The sequence below is a fragment of the Suncus etruscus genome, chromosome 6, assembly GCF_024139225.1.
Source record: "Suncus etruscus isolate mSunEtr1 chromosome 6, mSunEtr1.pri.cur, whole genome shotgun sequence".
NCBI lineage: Eukaryota > Metazoa > Chordata > Mammalia > Eulipotyphla > Soricidae > Suncus > Suncus etruscus.
The window spans coordinates 63,440,409-63,464,894 of NC_064853.1; the positions used below are offsets into that span (position 1 = coordinate 63,440,409).

At 34.4% G+C, this 24,486-nt stretch overlaps 1 non-coding gene across 1 annotated transcript; it reads left to right on the forward strand.

The window, feature by feature from the left end:
• The first annotated feature begins 4,324 nt into the window (after window positions 1-4,324).
• Window positions 4,325-4,455, forward strand: LOC126012628 (small nucleolar RNA SNORA51). Its single transcript, XR_007497077.1, has one exon. It is a non-coding gene; the product is annotated as a small nucleolar RNA SNORA51 (small nucleolar RNA).
• Window positions 4,456-24,486: the final 20,031 nt, after the last annotated feature.

The window sequence follows — 24,486 nt, forward strand, 5'->3', positions numbered from 1 at the left end:
CTTTTTGGTGAGCTTCATGTAGTGGGATGGAACTCCTAGCCCTGTTCTCTTTTGTCTCTGAAATTATTGCAAGAATGTCTTTTAATTTTTCTAAAACCCATAGATGAATGAGACTATTCTGCATCTATCTTTCTTCCTCTGACTTATTTCACTCAGCATAATAGATTCCATGTACATCAAAGTATAGGAAAATTTCATTACTTCATCTCTCCTGACAAGCGCATAATATTCCTTTGTGTATATGTATCACAGTTTTTTTTTTTTTTTAGCCACTTATCTGTTGAAGGGCATCTTGGTTGTTTCCAGAGTCTGGCTATTGTAAATAGCGCTGCAATGAATAGAGGTGTGAGGAAGGAATTCCTGTATCGTATTTTTGTGTTCCAATGGTATATCTCTAGGAATGATATAGTTGGATAATATGGGAGTTCAATTTCCAGTTTTTGGAGGAATCTCCATTTGCTTTTCATAAAGCATTTCCATAAAGCATGGACTAGACGGCATTCTCACCAGCAGTGGATAAGAGTTCCTTTCTCTCCACATCCAAGCCAGCACTGCTTGTTCTCATTCTTTGTGATGTGCGCCAATCTCTGTGGCGTGAGATGGTATCTCATAATTGTTTTGATTTGCATCTCCCTGATGATTAGTGATGTGGAGTATTTTTATGTGACTTTTGGCCATTTGTATTTCTTCTTTGTCAAAGTGTCTGTTCATTTCTTCTCCCCATTTTTGATGAAATTAGATTTTTTTTCTTGTAAATTTCTGTCAGTGCCTTGTATAATTTGGATATTAGCCCCTTATCTGATGAGTATTGGGTGAATAATTTCTTCCACTCAGTGGATGGCTTTTGTATCCTGGGCACTGTTTTTTTAAGGTTCAGAAGCTTCTGAGTTTGATATATTCCCATCTGTTTATCTCTGCTTCCATTTGTTTGGAGTTTCCTCCTTGAAGATGCCTTTAGTCTCAATGTCATGAAGTAGACAAAGTGAGACAAAGTGAGACACAAATCTCTCACAGTAATATTTAAGGTACATAGTAAGAATGAATAAGAGGCATTCCCACCACCAAGATTGCCCTCCCTTTTCCCAGCATGCATCCCACTTCTTCCTCATTTACGCCCCAGGATGCTAGCCTAACTGGTCCCCACTTGTACAGCTTGTTGTATACTGGGTATCAATTCTGTTGTCGTTTATTTTGGGTTTGGTGTTTAAGTTTGAATAGTTTTTATTTCCACTAAAATAAAAATACCTGGAACCATCTATTCCCCCCCCCTCAAATTATGAGGCTGAGCAAGATGATTCCAGTAATGTAGTTCTGTTGGAGGTATAAGAAAAGAAATCAAGAAAACCAACCAACCAACAAACACACACCAAAAATAAAAAGAAAAAAAAAGAAAAACTAGAAGAAATCATCTACTTGTTATAAATCTCAATTTAGAAGAAAAAGGGGGGGAAGGAGAAAAAGGTAACAAAACAACACAAAAGATAGAACAAAAAAAATACAATAAAGACGTAACAAAATATAAAAAAAAACGGTAAAGAAAGAACAAACAAAACCAAAACCAGCAACTATGAATGACAAACGAATAAACAAAAGAACAACATAAAAACATCTAAACACAAAAAAGATAAAACAAAAACAAAAAATAAAAAAACAAAGAACAGTAAAAAAAAAAAGCTCCTTAAAAAGGTTCTTCTTCTTCTTCTTCTTCTTCTTCTTCTTCTTCTTCTTCTTCTTCTTCTTCTTCTTCTTCTTCTTCTTCTTCTTCTTCTTCTTCTTCTTCTTTTCAATGGCACAATAAGTATTGGGGAAATTGGAAAAGGAATTCCCTTTGTTTAAGAGATACAGGGTTGTATATTTTGGATATTAACCCCTTAGCTGATGGGTATTGGGTGAATAGTTTCTCACACTCAGTGGGTGGCTCTTGTATTCTGGTCATTATTTCCTTTGAAGTGCAGAAGCTTCTCATCTTAATATAGTCCCATTTATTTATTTCTGCTTTCACTTGTTTGGAGAGAATTGTTTCCTCTTTAAAGATACCATCTCAATGTTATTTAGTGTTTGACCTACATGTTGTTCTATACACTTTATGGTTTCAGGTCTGATATTTAGGTTTTTAATCCATTTGGATTTTACCTTTTTACATGATGTTAACTGGAGGTGTAAATTTGCTGTTTTACAAGTGGTTAGCCAGTTGTGCCAACACAACCTTCCCTTTTCAATTTAGGATTTCCCTGTTCAATTTAGGATTTCTTGCACCTTTATCAAAAATTTGGTGAAGGTATATCTGGGAAACATTCTCTGAGTAATCAAGCCCGTTCCACTTATCTGAGGGTCTGTCTTTATTCCAATACCATGTTGTTTTAATAACTATTGCTTTGTAACACAGTTTAAAGTTAGGGTAAGTAACACCTCCCATATTCCTTTTTCTAAGTATTGCTTTAGCTATTGGTGGGTGTTTATTGTTCCAAATAAATTTCAGAAGTGTTTGATCCATTTCTTTGAAAAATGTCATGAGTATCTTTAGAGGGATTGATCCAGCATTAAATCTGTACAAAGCTTTGGGGAGTATTGTCATTTTCATTATTTAATCCTGCCAATTCAAGAGCAGGGTATGGATTTCCATTTCCGTGTTTCTTCTCTTATTTCTTGTAGCAGGGTTTTATAGTTTTCTTTGTATAGGTCCTTCACATCCTTAGTCAAGTAGACTCTAAAGTATTTGAGTTTATGTAAGACTAATGTGAATGGGGTTGTTTTCTTAATATCCATTTCTTCCCTATCCTTATTGGTGTATAAAAAGACCATTGATTTCTGTGTGTTAATTTTATAGCCTGCTACATTGTTATATGCATCTATTGTTTGTAAAAGTTTTTTGATAGAATCTTTAGGGTTTTTTAAGTATAGTATCATGTCATCAGTGAACAGTGAGAGTTTGACTTCTTCCTTTTCTATCTGGATTCCCTTGATACCTTTTTCTTGCCTAATCGCTATAGCAAGTACTTCCAGTACTATGTTAAATAGGAGTGGTGAGAGGGGTCAACCTTGTCTTGTACCGGAGTTTAGAGGAAAGGCTTTCAGTTTCTCTCCATTGAGGAGAACTTTACAAGAAAAAACATCTGACCCCATCAAAAAATGGGGAGAAGAAATGAACAGACACTTTGATAAAGAAAAATACAAATGGCTAAAAGGCACATGAAAAAATGCTCCACATCACTAATGATCAGGGAGATGCAAATCAAAACAACTATGAGGTACCATCTCACACCACAGAGATTGGCACAAATCAGGATAAATGAGAACAAGCAGTGCTGGCAGGGATTCTTATTCACTGCTGGTGGGAATGCCATCTGGTCCAACCTTTGTGGAAAGCGATACGGAGTTTCCTCCAAAAGCTGGAAGTTGAGCTCCCATATGATCCACCTATACCACTCCTAGGGATATATCCTAGAACACAAAAATACAATACAAAAATCCCTTTCTCACATCCATATTCATAGCAGCATTATTTACAATAGCCAGACTCTGTAAACAGCCTAGATGCCCCTCAATAGATGAATGGTTAAAGAACCTATGGTACATATACACAATGGAATATTATGCAGCCAACAGAAGAGATAAAGTCATAAAATTTTCCTATACATGGATGTATATGGAATCTGTTATGCTGAGTGAAGTAAGTCAGAGGGAGAGAGATAAACACAGAATGGTCTCCCTCATCTATGGGTTTTGAGAAAAATGAACATTTTGTATCATGATTCTCAGAGACAAAAATAGAGAAAGACTGGAGGGTCCATCTCCTGACATGAAGCTCACCACAGGGATCATTTAGTGCAGTCACAGAAATAATTACACGGAGAAATATCATAACAAAACTTGACTGAATGAGGGAAGTAGAAAGCCTGTCTAGAGTACAGGCAGGTGTATGGTGGGGAGTAAGGACACGGGATATTGGTCATGGGAATGTTGCACTGGTGAAGGATACATATATACATATATATGTATATAAACACATATATATATATATTAAAAAATCAACAAAAGGAAAATAAAAGATAATTTAGATTATATGGTGTGCTGCTAAGAAACAATATGTACTACAACTGGGGATTTGAGGGACAAAGTAATTGTATTGTACATGGGTTCAGTTTTGTTTTTCTTAATGTTCTTTGGCTGAAAGTTCAAGGCTGGGATATCATCGATGGAACTACTGAGAATCCTGTTTATGGGTGATTGGGCTTCCACTGTAACTTTACCCTGTCCTCTTTCTTTGCATCTTTGTTGTCATAATTAAAATAATAAAAAAATAATTAATAAAAAAAAAAGATAAGGCCTCCCAATTCTTACTACAGGCTGTGTTTTTACACTGAATGTATAGAAAGAGAAGGTACAGTAAATGCACCCCATATAACCTCAACACAGGCCCTTTGCCTGGTCTGTATTGTGAATTTGGGTACAAAAAAAGAGATTTTAGGTTTGGCACTCAGAGGAGTCCACTGTCTACAAACCCGTGCCCTTATAAAGACAGAAATTAGTGGTCTCTTATTAAGTTGTTGTTGGAGGCTTGACCCTCATAGGCTGGGTCTGAGCACTTAAGAAATAATTGAGTTAAGAAAAGATAGATAATTGGCTAAGATATGGATTAGGAGAGAAAGAAGGAAAAACAAAAAACAAGAGAGAAGAGAAAAAAGAATAAGTAAATACAATAAAAATAAGTTTTAAAAAATGGAGCTCTTGTGTTGGTGTTGGAGGGTTTTCCACTTTCAAGGCTTCTCATCAGTGTTGGGGGTGGGCTTCACTAAATAAAGTTTTCAGTGTTATGTAGTGGCTGGAGATTTTAGGATAAGCATAGTTTTCCATCTAGAGTACTAAGCAATGTGGTAGTGAGGACTATAAGATGTGGCTACCCTATGTAGTATTTTCTGCTGTATCTTAAGTATAGAGGTACCTTTCCTAAAAGGCAATTGATAGCAAGGATTTTATTTTACATAGATTGAATTGATGAAAAAGAATAAAGGAGTGAGGGAAATAAGTAGAGGGGAAAAAGAGAGAGAAAAATGAAAAAAATGAAAAAAGAGAAAAAAAGGAAGTAGTAATTTGCAGAAACATGTTCAATAAGTGATATCTGTAACAGAAGTCTGTGGTGCACCATTGACTCTTCCATTGTTCTGAATAATCATATACTTTATGTCCTAATAGAAGACATAAACAAAAGGAAGTGAGTAAATTAGAGTATTTTATCAAGACATTTTTATAATGACCACTGTATATGGTATCAAGTATGATTGAACACTGGGGTTTTAAATTAGGTTATCGACCCTTTGTTTCCAAGGTGTCCAATGGACAAAGAAGCTGAAGGATTATTGTATACCTGGTAAAGTTAAGGCATTAAATCATAGTGTTAGGAATCACTACAGTGGAAGTCAGGCTTTTAATCATACACTGCACCTGGTTCTGTGAATAAATACATTATGAAATTCTTATAGTCCTTTGTAGAGTTTGACTGCATACCTGTTTACTATAAACGATCCTTTCCTTTGTTGCAGGATTTTTTAGGTTATAATGGCTATTGGTGTCTTTGTGTTGCCCCCACTTTCACTTCATCTGAACACTTCTTCTCCTTATATGGTGGCACCTACAGTGTTTGGAGTTTCTACCCTTTTGACCTTGTATTTGTTGCTGGAGTACTATATGTAAATGTGGTATTATTCTAAATACCTCAAAGAAGTTCCATCATTCTATATTTATCCTTCTTCTGGCTAACTTTGTTTAAGGTAATATTTTCAAGATCCATCCACGTTGCTGCAAAATCATGATTGTATCATTTTTAACTGCTATGTAGTATTCCATTGTGTATAAGTACCATATCTACATGATCCACTCATATATTGTTGGGCATTAAGGTTGGTTCCAAATTTTTACTATTGTGCTGAGTGCTGCGATAAATAGTGGAGTGCATACATACTTCAGGATGAATATTCTTTCATCTTGGGAGCAGATACCCAGGAGTGCGATTGCTGGGTCATATGGCAGCTCAATTCTGAGATAACTAAGCATCCTCCATACTGGTTTCCAGAGAGGTTGGCAGAATTTCCACCAGTAGTGGATGAGAGCTCCTTTCTTACCACATCCCCGCCAACAGAGATTGGACCCGTTATTTTTGATGTGTGCCATCCTCGCTGGTGTAAGTTGGCACCTCGTTGTTGTCTTGATTTGTATTTTCTTAATGATGAGTGGTGGAGAACACGTTTTCATGTGTCTCTTGGTCATCTCTTAGTCTTCCTTCAAAAATTGTCTATTCATTTTCTCTCCCCATTTTTCTATGGCGTTATTAGGTTTTGTGGAGCTCACCTTTCTGAGTGCTTTGTATAACCTAGATATCAACCCTTTATCTGATGTGTTGAGTGTGAAAATTTTTTCCCATTCTATTAGCCATATTCTGGTTTTAGTCAGTGTATATTTTTCCACACAGAAACTCTTTAGTTTGATGTAGTCCCATTTCTATTGTATTGATACTATTATTCTTGCCAATGGCATTCTATCATCAAAGACTTTTTTGAAGGGTTCTCAAAGGGTTCTGCCTAATTTTTCCTCAAGGAACTTTATAGATTTGAGTCTGTTTTCAAAATTTTTAATTATTTTAGTTTATTTTTGTGTAAGGTGGGGTATGGATCAATCTTTAGTCTCTTACAGATGGTTATCCAGTTGTTCCAACACCATTTGTTGAAGATACTGTCTTGTTCCATTTAAGGTTCCTGGATCCTTTGTCAAATACTAGTTGACCATATATTTGGGGGTATATTTCTGGATATTCTGTTCTAACCCACTAGTCTGATACTCTGTCTTTGGTCCAGTACCATACTGTTTTGATTACTATGGCTTTATAATAAAGCTCCAGGTTAGATAAAGAAATGCCACCGTTTCTTGTCTTTTTTTTTAGTATGAATTTGACTAACCTAGATCTTTTGTAGTTCCAGATGAAATTTATAATTGATTGTTCTAGTTCCTTAAAAAATAATGTCTGAATTTAGTTAGTAAGAGTGTTGAATCTATATAGTAATTTAGGTAAGATAGTCATTTTGATTATATTGATTTTTCCTACTCATGAGCAAAGAATGTTTTTCCATTTCGTTAAGTCCTCTTCAGTTTCTTTCTGGTATAAGTCTTTCACTTCTCTTATCATGTTGATTCCTAGATATTTGATATTTTAGATAGTATTTTAAATGATATTGACTCCTTAATGTCTTTCTCCTCTACTTAGTTATTTGTATAAAGGAATGCTATTGTCTTTTGTGTATTGATTTGTAGTCAGCCACTTTGCTGTATTGGCTTATTGTTTCTTGGAGATTTGCTATGGACTCTTTAGGGTTTTCTATGTATATCATCATATCATCTGCAAAAAGAGATAGTTTGACTACCTCTTTCCCTATCTGGATTCGTTGTATTCCCTTCTTTTGTCTGATTGCTATTGCTAGTACTTCTAAAACTATGTTGAGTAAGAGTGGAGAAAGTCGGCAGACTTGTCTAGTTCATGACCTTAATGGAAATGTTTTCAGATTTTCTCCATTAAGAATAATGTTGGCTATGGGCTTTTTATGGATAGCTGTAACTATCTCGAGGAAGGTTCCTTCCATCTCTAGTTTGCTGAGTGTTTTCAGCATGAATGGATGTTGAATATTGTCAAATGTCTTTTCTGTGTCAATTCATATAATCATGTGATTTGTCTTTCTTCTTGTTGATGTGATGAATGATGTTGATTGATTTGCATATGTTGAACCATCCTCGCATCTCTGGGATGAAACCCACTTGGTCATAGTGTATTATCTTTTTGCTGTATTGTTGGATTCGGTTTGCTAAGATTTTGTTGAGAATTTTTGCATCTATGTTCATTAGTGAGATTGGTCTGTAGTTTTCTTTCTTGGTGGTGTCTTTGCCATATTTGTAAATGAGTGTAATATTCACCTCACATAAGGAGTTAGGAAGGATTCCTATCTTTTCAATGTTTTGGAAGAGCCTGAGAATAAGTGGTTGTATTCCTTCTTGGAATATTTGATAGAATTTATCTGTAAAACCATCTGTACCTGGACTTTTATTATTGGTGAGTTTCTTAATTACTGTTTCAATTTCCATAAATGTGATTGGACAGTTTAGACTTTCTAAATCCTCCTTACTGAGGCTCAGAAATGATATTTTTCCAGAAATCTATTGGTTTCTTCATGGTTCTTTAGGTTAACAAAATACAGTTGTTCATAATAAGCCCTCATGATGTCCTGTATTTTGGGGGTTTTGTTGTAATCTCTCCACTTTCATTTGTGATCATATTTATTTGGGAGTTTTCCTTTTCTTTTGATAAGTCTTGCCAGTGTTTTTTCTATCTTGTTTATCATCGAATAACCAACTTGTGTCTCATTGATTTTTTTGTATTTTTTTCATTGTTTTATGTTGTTTATTTCTGTTCTGGTTTTTATTATTCCTTTTTATATGGCTGTGTTTGAATGCCTTTGCTGCTGTATTTCCAGACCCTTAAGGTGTTCTTGTACACTGTTGATTTGTCATTTTCCTCTTTCCTGATGTAGACCTGTATTGCTATGAGTTTACCCCTAATTACTACTTTTGCTGTGTCCCACAGATTTTGAACAATTGTCTCTTTGTTGTCATTCATCACAAAAAAAAAACCATTTTATTTCTTCCTTTGTTTCCTATTTGATACAGCTGTTGCTGAGTAGCATATTGTTTAATTTCCAGATGTTGGATTTTCTCCACAGTTTCTTTTCCATTCAATCTTGATCTTTGTAGCATCATAATCTGATAGGGTGATTCTGGTAATCCTTATATTTGTGACTTTGTGCAAGTTAGATTGCACAAAAGCATGGTCTATTCTAGAGAAGGTTCCATGTGCACCAGAGAAGAATGTGTATTCTGCTTTCTTGGAGTGGAGAGCCCTGTATATGACCATTAGGCCCATTCCCTCTAGTTTCTCATTTAGGGTTCTTATGTCTTTGCTAGTTTTCTGATGGTGGATTATTGAAATCTACTACTACCACATTCCCTTCCATATGTTTCTCTAGGTTTGTGTGCAAATGCCTTATGTATTTTGCTGGCTCTTCTACATTTGGTGCATAAATATTGATCAGAGTTAGTACTTCTTGGTCTAATGTTCCCTGATCAGTAAGTAGTGACCTTCTTGGTCTCTGACCACTTTCTTGAAGTTGAATGCATTTTGATCTGAAATAAGAATGACGTTCTCAAGAATTTTTTTTTGTTTTCCATTGATTTCTATCCTTTTATTTTAAGCCTATGTCTATCCTGTTCTGTTAGGTGTGTTCCTTGCAGACAGCAGAGATCTGTTTGTTTGTTTGTTTGTTTTTTCTGACACAACCCTCTATTCTGTGTCTTTTAATGGGGGAATTTAGCCTGTTGACATTTACTAGATTATTGACAGAGCAGGTTGTTGTGCTATTGTATTGAGTAGAGTGGTTGTTGTTGTTACAATTGGGTGTTTGGGCTAAGTAATTCATCTTTGGATCTTTCATTTAGAGTCAGTTTGGTTAGTGCAAGTAGTGCAAGTTCTTTCTTGTCTGAGAATGATTTTAGTCCACCCTCCCATATGAATAAGAGTTTTGCCAGATAGTCAACTCTAGGTTGGAAGTATCATTCAGTCATTAAAAAATATCATTCCACTGTTTTCTTGCTTGAATTCTTTCAAATGGGAGATCTAATTTTATTCTTATGTTCCTCCCTTTGTACTTGAGGGTTTTTTCCTCCCTTACTGCTTTAAGGAACTCATCTTTGTTTTTGTTTTTGTTTTTGCCAGTTGAATTACTATATGTCTTGTTTTTGGTTTATTAGGTTATATTTCATTAGGGACGCCTTTTGCCTCTTGGATTTGCACCATTTGTTCTTCTCCTTTCTCTGTTTCCTCACTTTCTTGTATTCCTACAATCTGAAGATTATTTTCTTTGTCTTTGTTCATTCAATACCTGACTTTTCTTCCAATGCCTTACCTCTTATTTCCTTATTGGCTTCTTTGTAATTTTTGGTTTGTAGTTTTTCTTCAAATTCTTCTATGCAATTCTCCAACTGTGTAATTCTGCTATTATGGCTTGCTAATATGTTTTTCTTTATTTTCTTTTTGTATGAATTCTCTCATCTTCTGTAAAAAGTTCTTCTTTGAGTAGTTTGACTTGTTAAACTATGGATTTCTTGAAATTTCTGGCGAGTGATTCCTTGATTTCTAATGCCATGTCTTTCATTGCCACTTTATGTCCTCCTCTATTGGGCTTGTGTGTTTTGGTGGACTTGGAAACTTTCTAGGATTTTTCTCCATAACCCCAGCTGCTAGTGTCCTCCTTGGTTTTCCCAAATTTCTTTGCATTTAGTGATTCAGAGTGTTCTGCCTTTGTTCTCAGCCCTCCTTTGTCACCTGTGGCATGTGGCTGGGTCCCTACTCTGGAGTTGGCTGTAGGCAAAGATGGTTTAGCCCCGCCCTCAGACCACTTCCCTCCCCATACATGTGAGAAGGTGCAGTCCCCAAGCGCCAATAATGGCAACTGCCAATAGCTTTGCCTCAGATCTATTCCCAGTACCTGTGAGAGATTCAGGTAGCCACCTGCTCAGGTCCCCAAGTGCCACTAATGGTGAAAGTCATTCTGAATTATTTTACTTTTAAACCACTGCTGCTTTATCTTAATTTGACCTCTTAACATTTCTCTGGGTTTCTATATCATCTGACTTTAAATGAATTTAATATGTTAGAAGTGTGTTTCTTGAAACTATAATGTTACTGACATGTAAGTAATATGATAATTGAATTGTAATCTAGAAAATTCAGTTTTTTAGTTTGAGTATACCTTAGAAAAAATAAATGTGACAATAATGAAAAAATACTTTTTAATTATCTTAGATTTGGAGAATGTTTGAAAATCCTTTGTGTACTGAATTATGCATTTGTCTACTCTGTTTCTTATTATTTCCTCTTCTCTCTTACTTCCAGATATAAAATTTGACAGTTTCTTTACTACCAGTGCATTTCATCATATTAGTTTGTGGGTTACAAGAATACACTTGTAGAATATTGTGTCCTTTTTATTATCGTACTTTCTGGAGCCCTGGCATATGCAGAATGCAAAGCTTTATAGATAGAATGTACTTAGGCCTATAGCAAATGATTCTGCATGTTTTGATTCTTGCTAGAAGCACTGGCTTGATCAAGATCCCTGTCATCTATGTCTTCTGCTTAGAGAATTCAATCATGTATTTCTACTCTTTTTCTATGTGGCAAAGGTTTAAGCTCTTCTAATATCCTTTAATATAGTAATTTTGGTTTTATAAGTATAAGGTGAAATTCATTCTCATCTTGAAGTGAGGGGTCTCTCTTTGCAGTTTTTCTAGTCAATTTCTAGCTGCCCGATTGTAAGTGAAGTAAAAACCTCCTTTTATACATATGTTGGATACATATCTTCCTTTTGTTTCATTAAAAAAGCTTAAGAGAATTATATAATACACAGTAACATTTGTTGTTTAACATATTTAGTTCAACTCAAATGATTAATAAACATGACAAGTACAGCCACAAATATACTCAAAAATAATGATAAAATTCAATATGACTATACTTATAGAAATGTTCAATTAAGCAAACTTCAAGTCAAACTTTGAATTAAGTTAAAGATCTTATAGTATTAAGTTAATAGTTAGGTCACTTAATAAGGTCAAGTTAATTGGGTCTCTGTTAACAAAATCATGTATCTTCTACCAAAGTTAGAGTAATATCAAGAAAAGTTGTTTCAATAAAATTTGTAATATAGGGGCCAGAGTAACAGAGTGTATGACATTTTACTTGCAAGCATCTAACCAATTTCAATCCCTGTATTCCCTATTGTCACTTGGTACCACCAGAAATCATCCTTGAGTGCAGAGCCAGCAAAAAACTCTGAGCAAATCTGAATGTACCCTCCATACAAAAACAAACAAATAGATGCATCTAATTTTTCTCTCATTTTCTAGAGTGCATCATTAAAACCTAAAAACTGTCTTTTCAGATCTCACTGAAACAAATTACCTAATTACTGAGCATTCATTAAATTCCTCTGAAATAAGTTACACAGTACGACAGAGTCCTCAAATAACTTATATAGTTGGAGTTACTCTAGTCTTTATCTGACACTTCTAACTTCCATCTTTTCCTTCACATAATAACAATGACTATGATACAGATGTGTATGCCACCACTAAGAAAAACTACAAATTAAAAGAAAACCATAGCAAGTGACTATGGTAATTCTTACTCCATTATCTAAAGACATTTTGATTTTAAGATCTGAAATCTTCTAGCCATTTAAAGCACAAGAATCCAAAAGTAGGCTAGGATTCTGCACTAATAATTTCTATTTTTAAATTGGTTTGTTTACATAAAAGTGTTCCTCATTGGATGCTTAATTGTCCTCGTCATGTAGAAGTCTCACTTTAATATATGCCAATGCTTCCCTAGCACCATTATCTCTTAATGAGACATCGTTTCTCTCAAATGACAAACAACATCAGGGTTGTTTCTAACCTGAATGTCTTTTCACATCAGAATAGAAGTTTATTCTTTTGTACTTTGTGTTTAGTAGTGGCTGCACCCAGAAATATAGGATACATACCAGTGATAATAGGATAAATAAATTGGTTAATGTTCACAAGAGTCATAACTTGATATTAAGGAATATAAAGTGTTGTGGACATAAGTTGGGGTCGAACATAAATCGGGGTCGGACGTGTGTGAATGATGAACTATAATATTTGAATTAGCTCCATGTAATATGACTTACATATTTTAATATATTTATTTAAACATCTTAATTATAAATATGATTGTAGTTGGATTTCAGTCATGTAAAGAACATCCTCTTTCACCAATGCAGCATTCCCATCACCAATGTCCCAAGTCTCCCTCCCCCCTACCACACCACACCCCCACCTCTGCTCTAGTCAGGCTTTCTACTTCCCTCATTCATTCACATTGTTATGATAGCTCTCAATGTAGTTATTTCTCTATCTGCACTCATTGCTCTTTGTAGTAAACTTCATGTGGTGAGCTGGACCTTGAGTACTCCTCTCTTTTTTCTCTGAGAATTATTGCAAGAATCTCTTTTATTTTTCTTAAAACCCATATATGAGTGAAACTATTCTGCATCTATTTCTCTCCCTCTGACTTATTTAACTTAGCTTAATAGATTCCATGTATATACATGTATAGGAAAATTTCATGACTTCATCTCTCCTGATGGCTGCATATTATTCCATTGTGTTTATGTACCACAGTTTCTTTAGCCAATCTTCTGTTGAAAGGCATTTTAGATGTTTCCAGAGTCTGGCTATTTTAATTAGCACTGAAAAAAGTATAGTTGTAAATAATGGATTTTTTGTATTGTGTTTTTGTGTTTTCAGGGTATATTTCTAGGAGTAGTATAGCTGGATCATATGGGAGCTCAATTTCCAGTTTTTGGAGGAATCTCCATATTGATTTCCATAAGGGTTGAACTAGATGGCATTTCCACCAACAGTGAATAAGAGTTTCTTTCTCCCCACATTCCCACCAGCACTGCTTATTCTCATTCTTTGTGATGTGCAATAATCGTTGTGGCCTGAGAAGGTACTTAAAAGTTATTTTGATTTGCATCTCCCCGATGATTAGTGATGTGGAGCATTTTTTCATGTGACTTTTGGCCATTTGTATTTCTTCTTTAACAAAGTGTTCATTATTCTCCCCACTTTTTGATGGGATTAGATTTTTTTTCTTGTAAAGTTCTGTCTGTGTCTTGTATATTTTTGATATTAGCCACTTTTCTGATGAGTATTGGGTGAATAGTTTCTCCAAATCAGTGGGTGGCTCTTGTATCCTGGGTACTATTTTTTTGAGGTGCAGAAGATTCTCAGCATAATGTATTTCATCTGTTTACCTCTGCTTCCACTTGTTTGGAGAGTGCTCTTTCCTCCTTAAAGATGCTTTAATCAGAATGTAATGGAGTGTTAAAGCTACGTGTTGTTCTATATACTTTATGTTTTTAGGTCTGATATCAAGGTCTTTAATCCATGTGGATTTTACCTTCATACATGGTATTAGCTGGGGGTTTGAGTTCGCTTTTTTGCAAGTAGCTAACCAGTTGTGACAAAATCACTTGTTAATAAAGCTTTCCTTTTTCCATTTAGGAATTCTTGCTCCTTTATCAAAAATTAGGTGATTGTATATCTGGGGAACATTCTCTGAGAACTCAAGCCTATTCCATGGTTCTGAGGATCTCTCTTTATGCCAATAGCATGCTGTTTTGATAACTATTTCTTTATAATACAGTTTAAAATTGGGAATAGTAATGCCTCCCATATTCTTTTCCCAAGGATTGCTTCAACTATTTGAGGGTGTTTATTGTTTAAATGAATTTCAAAAGTGTTTGGTCCATTTCTTTGAAGAATGGTATGGGTTTCTTTAGGGAGATCGCATTAAATCTGTACAATGTGGGGCCGAAGAGATAGCATGGAGGTAAACCATTTGCCTTGCATGCAGAAGGATGGTGGTTCGAATCCCGGCATTCCATATGGTCCCCTGAGCCCACCAGGAGCGATTTCTGAGAATAGAGCCAGGAATAACCCCTCAGCACTGCCAGGTGTGATCGAAAATCAAACAAACAAATATCTATACAATGCTTTGGGGAGTATTGCCATTTTAATAATGTTAATCCTGCCAATCCATGAGCAGGGTATGTGTTTCCATTTTCACGTGTCCTCTCTTATTTCTTGGAACAGTTTTTTATAGTTTTCTTTGTATAGGTCTTTCACATCTTTAGTCAAATTCACACAAAAATATTTGAGTTTGTGTGGCACTAATGTGAATGGGGTTGGTTTCTTAATGTCCATTTTTCCCTATCATTATTTGTATATAAAAAAAATCCTATTTGCCAGGATTTTGTTGAGGATCTTTGCATCTGTCTTTCACCAGGGATATTGGTTTATAATTTTCTTTTTTGGCAGCATCTCTGTCTGGTTTTGTTATCAAGGTGACACTGGCTTCATAAAAGCTATTTGGAAGTGTTCCCGTTGTTTCAATTTCATGAAAAAGCCTGTCCAGGATTGGTAGTAGTTTCTCTTGAAATGTTTGAAACAAATCATTAGTAAATCCATCTGGGCCTGGGTTTTTGTTTTTGGGTAGACCTTTGATTACTGTTTTAATTTCCTCAATAGTGATGGGGGTGTTTAGATATCCTATGTCCTCCTTATTCAACAGTGGAAGATTATAAGAGTTCAAGAATTTATCCATTTCTTCCAGGTTCTTATATTTAGTGGTATAGAGTTTCTCAAAGTAGTCTCTGATTACCCTTTTAATCTCTGTAATATCTGTAGTGATCTCCCCCTTTTTATTTCTGATATGGGTTATCAAGTTTCTCTCTTTTTCTTTCTTTGTGAGTTTTGCCAATGCTCTTTCAATCTTGTTTAAAGAACCAACTTCTGCTTTCGTTGATCTTTCAGATTGTGTTTTGTGTTTCCATTTCATTGATTTCTGCTGTAAGCTTTGTTATTTTCTTCAATCTCCCATTTTTTTGGTTCCTTTTGTTGATCATTTTCTAATTTTATGAGCTCTGTCATTAGGCTATTGAGGTATTCCCCTTCTTCCTTCCTGATGTGTGTTTGCAAAGCTATAAATTTTCCTCTCAGGACCACTTTTGATGTGTCCCATAACTCTGATAGTTTGTGACTTCATTGCCATTTGTTTCCAGAAAAGTTTTTATTTCCTCTTTGATTCAGATCCACTGGTTGTTTAGTATTAAGCTGTTTAATTTCCAGGTGTTAAAGTTTTTTTTTCTGTGTCCTTTTATAGTGCACATCTAATTTCAGAGCCTTGTGGTGGGGGAAGATAGCCTGCAAAATTTCTATCCTCTTGATTTTATGTAAGTATGTTTTATATGCCAACATGTAGTCTATCCTGGAGATTGATCCATGTACATTGGAGAAAAATTTTATCCAGATTTCTGAGGATGAAGTGTCCTATATATATATATATATATATATATATATCTACTAGGCCTCTTTTTTCCATTTCTCTTTTCAAGGCTAGTATATATTTTTTGGCTTTTAGTCTGGTTGGCCTAACAAGTGTTGGCAGGGCCATGTTGAGGTCTCCCACAATTATTTTTTATTATTGATATCCTCTTTCAAATTTGTCAATAATTTGTATAAGATATTTTTCTGATATCTCATTGGGTGCGTATATGTTTAGTAGTGTGATTTATTCCTGATGCATATATCCCTTGATTAGTAAAAAGTATCCATCTTTGTCCCTTACAACTTTTCTGAGTCTCAAATTTGTATCATCTGATATTAATATAACCACTCCAGCTTTTTTTTAAGGGTGTTGTTTGTTTGGATAATTTCCCTTTGATTTTGAGTTTATTTTTGTTCTGACTAATTAGATGTGTTTATTGTAGGCAGCAGAAGGTTGGATTCATCTTTTTGATCCAATTCGCCACTCTGTGTCTCTTAACTGGTGCATTTAGTTCACTTCAGCTTGATCTATTCTTTCTTTGAGTTCTATGAACATCCTCCATACTAGTACTCTAAACTCCTTGTCTGACGTGTTATCTATTTGATTGGTATTTTCTGGGACATCAGAGCTGCCATCTTCATTCTCTATTCATGCTGTTGTCCTGCATTGTTTCCCCATTGCAACACATGAACTGTGATTTTTACTCCATGTTGCGACGGGGATCCTGTTCTTATAAGAAGTGCATGGCTGTGGAGCAAAGCGTAGCACCCCCTCCTTTTTTTAGCGCCCCCTTTTTATTTACTGTGTTCTTCTTTGATTGTTACTGAGGATCAGGAAGTAGCCCCAGGTGTCATTTTTAAAAGAGTCTCCTGTAGCCCAAAGCCAGGCAGGAATTATTCCTCGTCACTGTGAGAGAGGCACTCCTAGCTGAAGTTAGGTGCTGGAGAGCTGATTTTGCTGTGTTATTTGATTGTCACTGGGAATCGGCTTATATTTTTTCATAAAACATTCAGGAAACTTTTGAATTAGAGAAATGTTAAAACTTAATTGTATATTATTATATTTTACTTGAGATTGGCCGTATGCAAGACAAAACCCCTACCTGCTGTAGTAGTATCACTCCAGACCTTCAGTTTTATTCTTTGCACTCTTCTCTTCAAGTATTTTTTGTAGACTGTTCCTGCTTTGACCTAAGTCAGTATTCCTCTAGATGTGTCTCACTTGCTCAGTAAAAAGTTTTGTCTAATTTATACCTATAGAATTAGGGACAATCCATATTTCTCATATTATTATTGACTTTGAGAATTATGCCTAAGCTATGAGACAATGGAAAATTGATAGTTAATATCCTGTCAGCATGTTATATTTGATTTCACAGGCTATCTTCCCCAACCACAAGGCTCTGAAATTAGATGTGAACTATAAAGGGACACATGAATTTTTGTATGAATATTTTAAAAATAATTTTTATTGTGACCAACGTGAATCACAACTCTTTCACAGTAATATATAAGTATCATTGAATCAGGAGTAGTCTCATACCAGTGTTGTCCTCCATCCACCCTTGTTCCCAGCATCCCCTTACTTTGCCCCTGGACTGCTAGTATAACTGATCCCCTCTGTGTATAGCTTGTTGAAGATTGGGTATCAATTCCATTGTCATTGACTTTGGGTGTGGTGTTTGAGTGTGATCCATTTTTATTTCTACTCAATGTTCATACAACTGTGTGGTTCTGGTACCATCCATTTTCCCCCTCAATTTATGATGCAAAAAAGATGATTCAAGTAATGTAGTTCTGTTTGATTAAAAAAGAAATGAAGAAAAAGGAAAAGGAAAAAGCAAAAAAACAAACAAACAAAACCAGCAGCAGTCCATCTAGAGGTTATAAGTGTCAATTAAAAACGAAGAAAGGGGAGCTGGAGTGGTGGTGCAAGCGATAGGGCTTTTGCCTTGCACGCACTAACCTAAGGTAGACTGTAGTTTGATCCCCTGAAGTCCCATATAATGTATATAAAAATCTTAATTCTCAAACTACTACTAACATTGGTTAATAATAAATCTTACTAAAAATCGTACACTTGGGCCCGGAGAGATAGCACAGCAGTGTTTGCCTTGCAAGCAGCCGATCCAGGACCAAAGGTGGTTGGTTCGAATCCCGGTGGTCCCATATGGTCCCCCGTGCCTGCCAGGAGCTATTTCTGAGCAGACAGCCAGGAGTAACCCCTGAGCACTGCCGGGTGTGGCCCAAAAACCAAAAAAAAAAAAAAAAATCGTACACTTAGCATCATTCCATTGATTCAAATAGATTGTATCTTAAATAAAACTCATTAAATAAAATGGCTCTTAACTTTTATGGTTTAGTTTTTAAAAATAGAAAGAAACAAAACACTTCTTTAAGAAAATAAGTGAGAATTAAAGCAAAACACTTTAAATACTGTCTTAGTTACTAGTAGATTTTAATTAAATATTGCACTAAAATTTATTTAGGGTGATTGATCAACATAATAAAAAGTGGGATATAAAATTTATAAGTTACTGTCATCTGATAGAATAAATTTAAGCATATGAACAATAGAAAAACAGGAAAAAAATAATTCATAAAATTATATTTAAATGCATAATGTAAGAAAAGTTTAAATTAAGAGTAGAAATATTGTATAATACTTCAATTATTGTTAATGTATTAAATATTAAAACCAATTAGAGGCCTCATATATAATCTTTGTTTAACTTTTACACAAATTACAATTACAGACATGTATATTTTATACATTTAAAAATATACATACTAGTTTGTATGGAAAATATGAAGAATAATACTTAGTCCCATTTTACGTTATTTTTATTTTTTTTGTGTGTCATACCCGGAGGTGCTCAGTGGATATTCCTGGTTCTGCATGTAGAAATAGCTCCTGGCAGGCTCTGTTGACCATATGGATACTGGTGATATAGCCTGGGTCTCTTCCCAGTAGACCATGTACAAGACAAATGTCCTACTTTTTGCTATTGGTGTAGCCCTTTAATGTTATTTTTCATTAAAAAAAAGTTAATATAAAGCCATTATGTCAAGCCTAGGTGATAAGTATGCTTATAGGCTATTTTAAAACTATGCATTTAAATATTCATCAGGAAAAATATTGTTACTATATTCCAGTAATCTTACTTATGAAAGACATGAAATAATATATCAGAATATTTTCCTTTCTCAATGTACATTCTGTTTGCCTTCTCATGGAAGTCTATTTTCATAAGGAGGTCTCCTTAGTGGTAATTAGGAAATCTGAGTGACTAAGGCTATGATTCTTGGTCAACCAGCCAGGCAGATAAATGCAAGATATCAAGGACTGAGTTGAGTGCTATTCAGTGTTGGTCATTATGTTGGTCACCATAGGGCTCTGATCAGTGTAATGATGGTGCACTGGGTTTGGCTTCATACAAGAAATGTACCTTAAGCCCTTTGTATTATTTCTACAGACCTCATTTAATTCTTATAATTCATTAATTACAGTTGCTTTTTTGTTTACATGAACACAAAAAATTTAGGTGAAATTGAGAGTTGTTTTTCTCCGACCCTTTATATTATAAACATATAATGTAGCACTTTATGTTTTAGATTTCAAATTGTTTCTCAAGTTGTTGCTTGCTTAAACAGGGTGGGGTGTGTGTGTGTGTGTGTGTGTGTGTGTGTGTGTGTGTGTGTGTGTTTGTGTGTGTGTGTGCGGGCGCATGTATATAGGTTTGTGTGATGGGAAAATTTGATGGGCAGTGATGATCAACAAAATGAGTCAATTTTGTGTAATTCTTATAACAAATATGTTTCTGACAAGTAAGAAAAATAGAAGATAATAAATTAGAATGAAAAATACAAAATAATTTAATTTAGTCCAGAAAGATTACAGAGAAGTAATATTCAAATTAAAAGCAAGAATAGAGTAAAAATTTATGTCTATAAATATATGGCCTAAACTACTAGAATTTAACTAAACCTTTGTAAGATAGATTTGATGAACAAATTATAAAGAATCAATCACCAATATTTATAAAATATAACAAAAGATATTGACCCTATATCTTTGTTCTGAAACCTTATGGGGTATTACTTACTTGTAACTGATAAATTTGCCTAAATCACTACAGAAAATGACCACATGCAAATTTAGAACTGCAGCCCCCTAATATTCAGAGGAGCATATTTCCCAATTCAAACTAAAAACAATGGAATTCTCTTAAACTAGTCATTGGTGGCAGCAATTTTGAAAAGATCCCAAGTACACAACAGCTTTTAGTTGTCCCTGATATCGATTAAATAACAAGGAAGGCTCCAGCAGTAACAATAAACTTTATAATCTCTCAGAAAATGACTATAGAGATATAATGTGAAATTTTAAATGGTATACATAGTCAATATAGTATAAAAAATTACATGATTGGTTATGAGAAAATGCTATCAGAAAAGACAGAATTTGGGGCCGAAGTGATTGATTGCACAACGATAGGGTGTTGGTCTTGCATGCAGCCGACACAGAATGGACCCAGGTTCTGTCGTGGGCATCCCATATATTCTCCCGTTCCTGCCAGGAGCGGTTTCTGAGTGCAGAGACAGGATTAACCTCTGAGTGCCATTGGGTGTGGCTTATAAACAAAAACAAAAAAGATGTGAAGAAATGATAGGTCAAGCTGAGTAATGAGCCAGTGAACTCAAAGATAGAATTTAGGGGAAAAAATTTAAAAATTGCTGGAAGTAAATGAACCAAAGTTTTATAGAATACATTAGAGAAGAAAAGAAAAATAAACACGTATCCCTGAAGACCACGAAGATAGGATGGATGAACTACTAAATCAAAGAAATCTTAAGAATTCTTCACAGTTGAATAGTGCATGTCTCTGATTCGAGTCCTTAAACAGTCCTAGCCAAAATAAATTCCAATAGAATAACCCTGGGTTGCATTATATAATTATAATTATAATATATAATATAATATAATTAATATAATCTAAAATTACAATTAATCATTATTATGACCAATAATTAACCAATAATTAATAACTATGATCAACATTATAATTCGTTATTATAATTAATGGTCTCAATCAATAATTAATTATGATTTATTGTAATTAATTAAAATAGTTTTATTGGTTATTTATTAATTATGATTATATTATTATGTGATTAAATAATAGATAATATGATTATAATACAAAAGGACAACAAAAGAATACAAAAAGAAAGAAAATCAAAGGAGGAACTTACATACGAAAGTATCTTCCCTAAAATTCACAGTTGACTTCTGCAAATAAGATTCCATAAGAGAAAAGAAATTGATAGAAGATATTGATAGAATTTTCTCAGCGAGGAAAAATATTTTAAGCACTCTGTAAAATGCTTCAAGGAAATTCTGTCCAGCTAAATTGTTTTTTAGATTTTAAGGAATGCTACAAAGCTTCAGGGGTGATAAAGCTGAGAAATTGTTATGTTTAAAGTAGCTTTGTGAAAATAATCAAGTGGTCTTTATTTTTATAAAAAAGGACAAATTTCACAATCATAAATTACATAAAATAATGGAAATAAGTTATTTCTTCTCAAAGAATATCACCCAATGTCAGTAGTCTGACTCTCAAATCAAGTGGGACGGAATGGCAATATGCATCACAGTACTAAAGCCAAATTTCTACTGCCTATATGAGACCTATTTGAATCATAATAGAAAACAAGACTAAAATTAAAAGACAGAAGAGAAACTTTTTTTTTGGTGTTGAATCACAACCTGTGGTTTTTATAATTTACTCCTAAATTTGTGTTTACTGACCATATCTGGATCCAGGATCAAACCAGGATTAATCACAAAGCATGTGCCTTAAAAATTTTACTGCTTTCTGGCCCTGGGAAACAATTATTTTTATTGTATTTATTTTTGAGTTTCTGTTTTGCCACATCCAATGGTGCTCAATGCTTGATGACAGAATCCAGGTCAGCTTCATAAAAGACATGCACCATGCTCATTATTCTTTAAAATAATCTTAAAGGAAATAAATTATCTAAAAATGGCTGAATTAAACATTCTAACACAGTCATCACATATATCAAAAATAAATATGCCTATAAGTGTCAGGAGTAATCATATGTTAACAATCAAGTGATCTATGAATGTAAAAACAAAATTGCTACTTCTAAATTATTTGTACCTAATGATGAACCATCAAAATAATAAATTAACAACTAAAAAGAAGAAAAACATCAGCAGAAACATAATAGTAGTGGGAGATTTTAATACTTCCTGTCACTTTCATATACAAACTATGCAAATATTCAACAATTAAAGGCTAAAAATAAAGTAATAAATATATACTATTAAAATAAAAGATCTATTTGTTCCTCCTTTTTCCCAAAGTTGTGTTCATTATATTCTTCACATTGATAAAACATCCTCCAAAAGAAATCACATGATGGGGCATAAGTCATACTTTCATAAGACAAAGAAGATAAAATTGTGCCAAATATCTTCATAGATTATGAGGTTTAAAACATAAAAATCACAAATACAAACTTGGAAAAAGTCAAACTCTTGGAAAATACACAACTTACTACCGTGCAATCAGTGAGTAAAAAGAAAAATTAAAAACCCTGCAAATAGATAAAATTCAAGACAGGAGTAACCGAATCAAATTTGTCATAGAAAATGCAGTCTTTTTTGTTTTGCTTTGTTTTGTTTTGTTTTTGGGCCACACCCGGCGGCTCTCAGGGGTTACTCCTGGCTATCTGCTCAGAAATAGTTCCTGGCAGGCACAGGGGACCATATTGGACGCCGGGATTCGAACCAACCACCTTAGGTACTCAATGGGCTGCTTGCAAGGCAAACACCGCTGTGCTATCTCTCCTGCCCTGAAAATGCAGTCTTAAAGGGAAACTTCATAGCAATAAGTACATAAAGGACATAATAAAATGTCCAAATAAACAAATTAATTATGGAGATTAAGAAATTATATATAATTATATAAAATTACATTTCCCGTGTTTTTTGTTTTGTTTTGTTTGGGGGCCACACACGGTGTTACTCAGGGATTACTCCGGAATATGTGCTCAGAAATCACTCGTGATTTAGAAGATCATCTAGGACAGCTGGATCTCACCAAGGTCAGTCCCTAGGACAGCCAAGTGCAAGGCAAACAAAAGTCCTACTACTGCATCAAGAGCAATTCATCTTTGTATATTTTCTCTTCCCCCCCCCTTTTTTTGGGGGGGGCACACCTAGTGACGCCAGGGGTTACTCCTGGCTATGAGCTCAAAATTGCTCCTGGCTTATATGGAACGCGGCAGGGAGGGGGGGGCACTGAACCGTGGTCCATCTTAGGCTAGTATGGGCAAGGCAGATGCCTTACCACTTGTGCCAACGTTCTGTCCCTTGTACATTTTTTCATTTGGGTTATAAGGTATTCTGCATTTTAGGAATTGTCTATTAATTATAAATATTATTCCATCATTATATGAATAAGTTTTAATATTGAGGGTTTTTCTTGTGCTGTTTTACTTTTGATAATGATGATATATATTATATATATATAATATATATATGATAATGATATATGATAATGATAATATATATATGTTTTTTTTTTAATGCACTGAGAGGTGCTCTTTTCTCTTTACTGGCTCAGAATTCAGAAATCACTCCTGGATTACTCTTGGGAATATATGAGGTGTTGGGAATTGAATGCTGGTCTACGGATACAAAACAAGAGCCCTATCCATTATCTCTTCAGTCACATTGAGGTCTTTTGTTGAACTTTGTTTAAAAAAAAAATCCTGAAATCCTATTTGTATATTTCAAATTTTTACTTTTGCCTTCTATAACAAGAAACAATTTACAAAACAAATTTTATGTACATTTTTATTTTAAGAATTTTAGATATTTTATTTACTATTTAGGTTTCAACCCATTTGGGTTTAATTTTGTATGTGTTTTACAACAGGCTTATATTTAATACTTTTACAAGAATGTATATAATATCCTAATGATATTGCTGAAAAGAATATCTCTCACATAATTTTTCTCCCTAGACAAAATTTATTCCACAATAATGTGAGCACTTATCTACCATATTCTCAGATTCATAACATGTGCATAATTGTTTGTATTTATGCTACTCATTCACTGGTAATTTTGTTGTAAGTTTTTATGTGAGTCAGCATATGCTACTCTTTCTATTAAACAGTATTTGGCTATTAAAATGCCTGAGGTTCTACTTGAATTTTAGAAAAAATTTATTTATTTATTTTTGTTTTTGGACCACACCTGATGATGCTCAGGGGTTTCTCTTGGCTGTGCCCTCAGAAATCTTTCCTGGCTTAGGGGCCATGTGGGACTCCGGGGCATCAAACCACCTTCCATCCTAGGTTAAAATGTACAAGTCATATACCCTACTGCTTGTGCCAACACCCCAGTCTTAAATTATATTTTTAACAAAAAAAAAA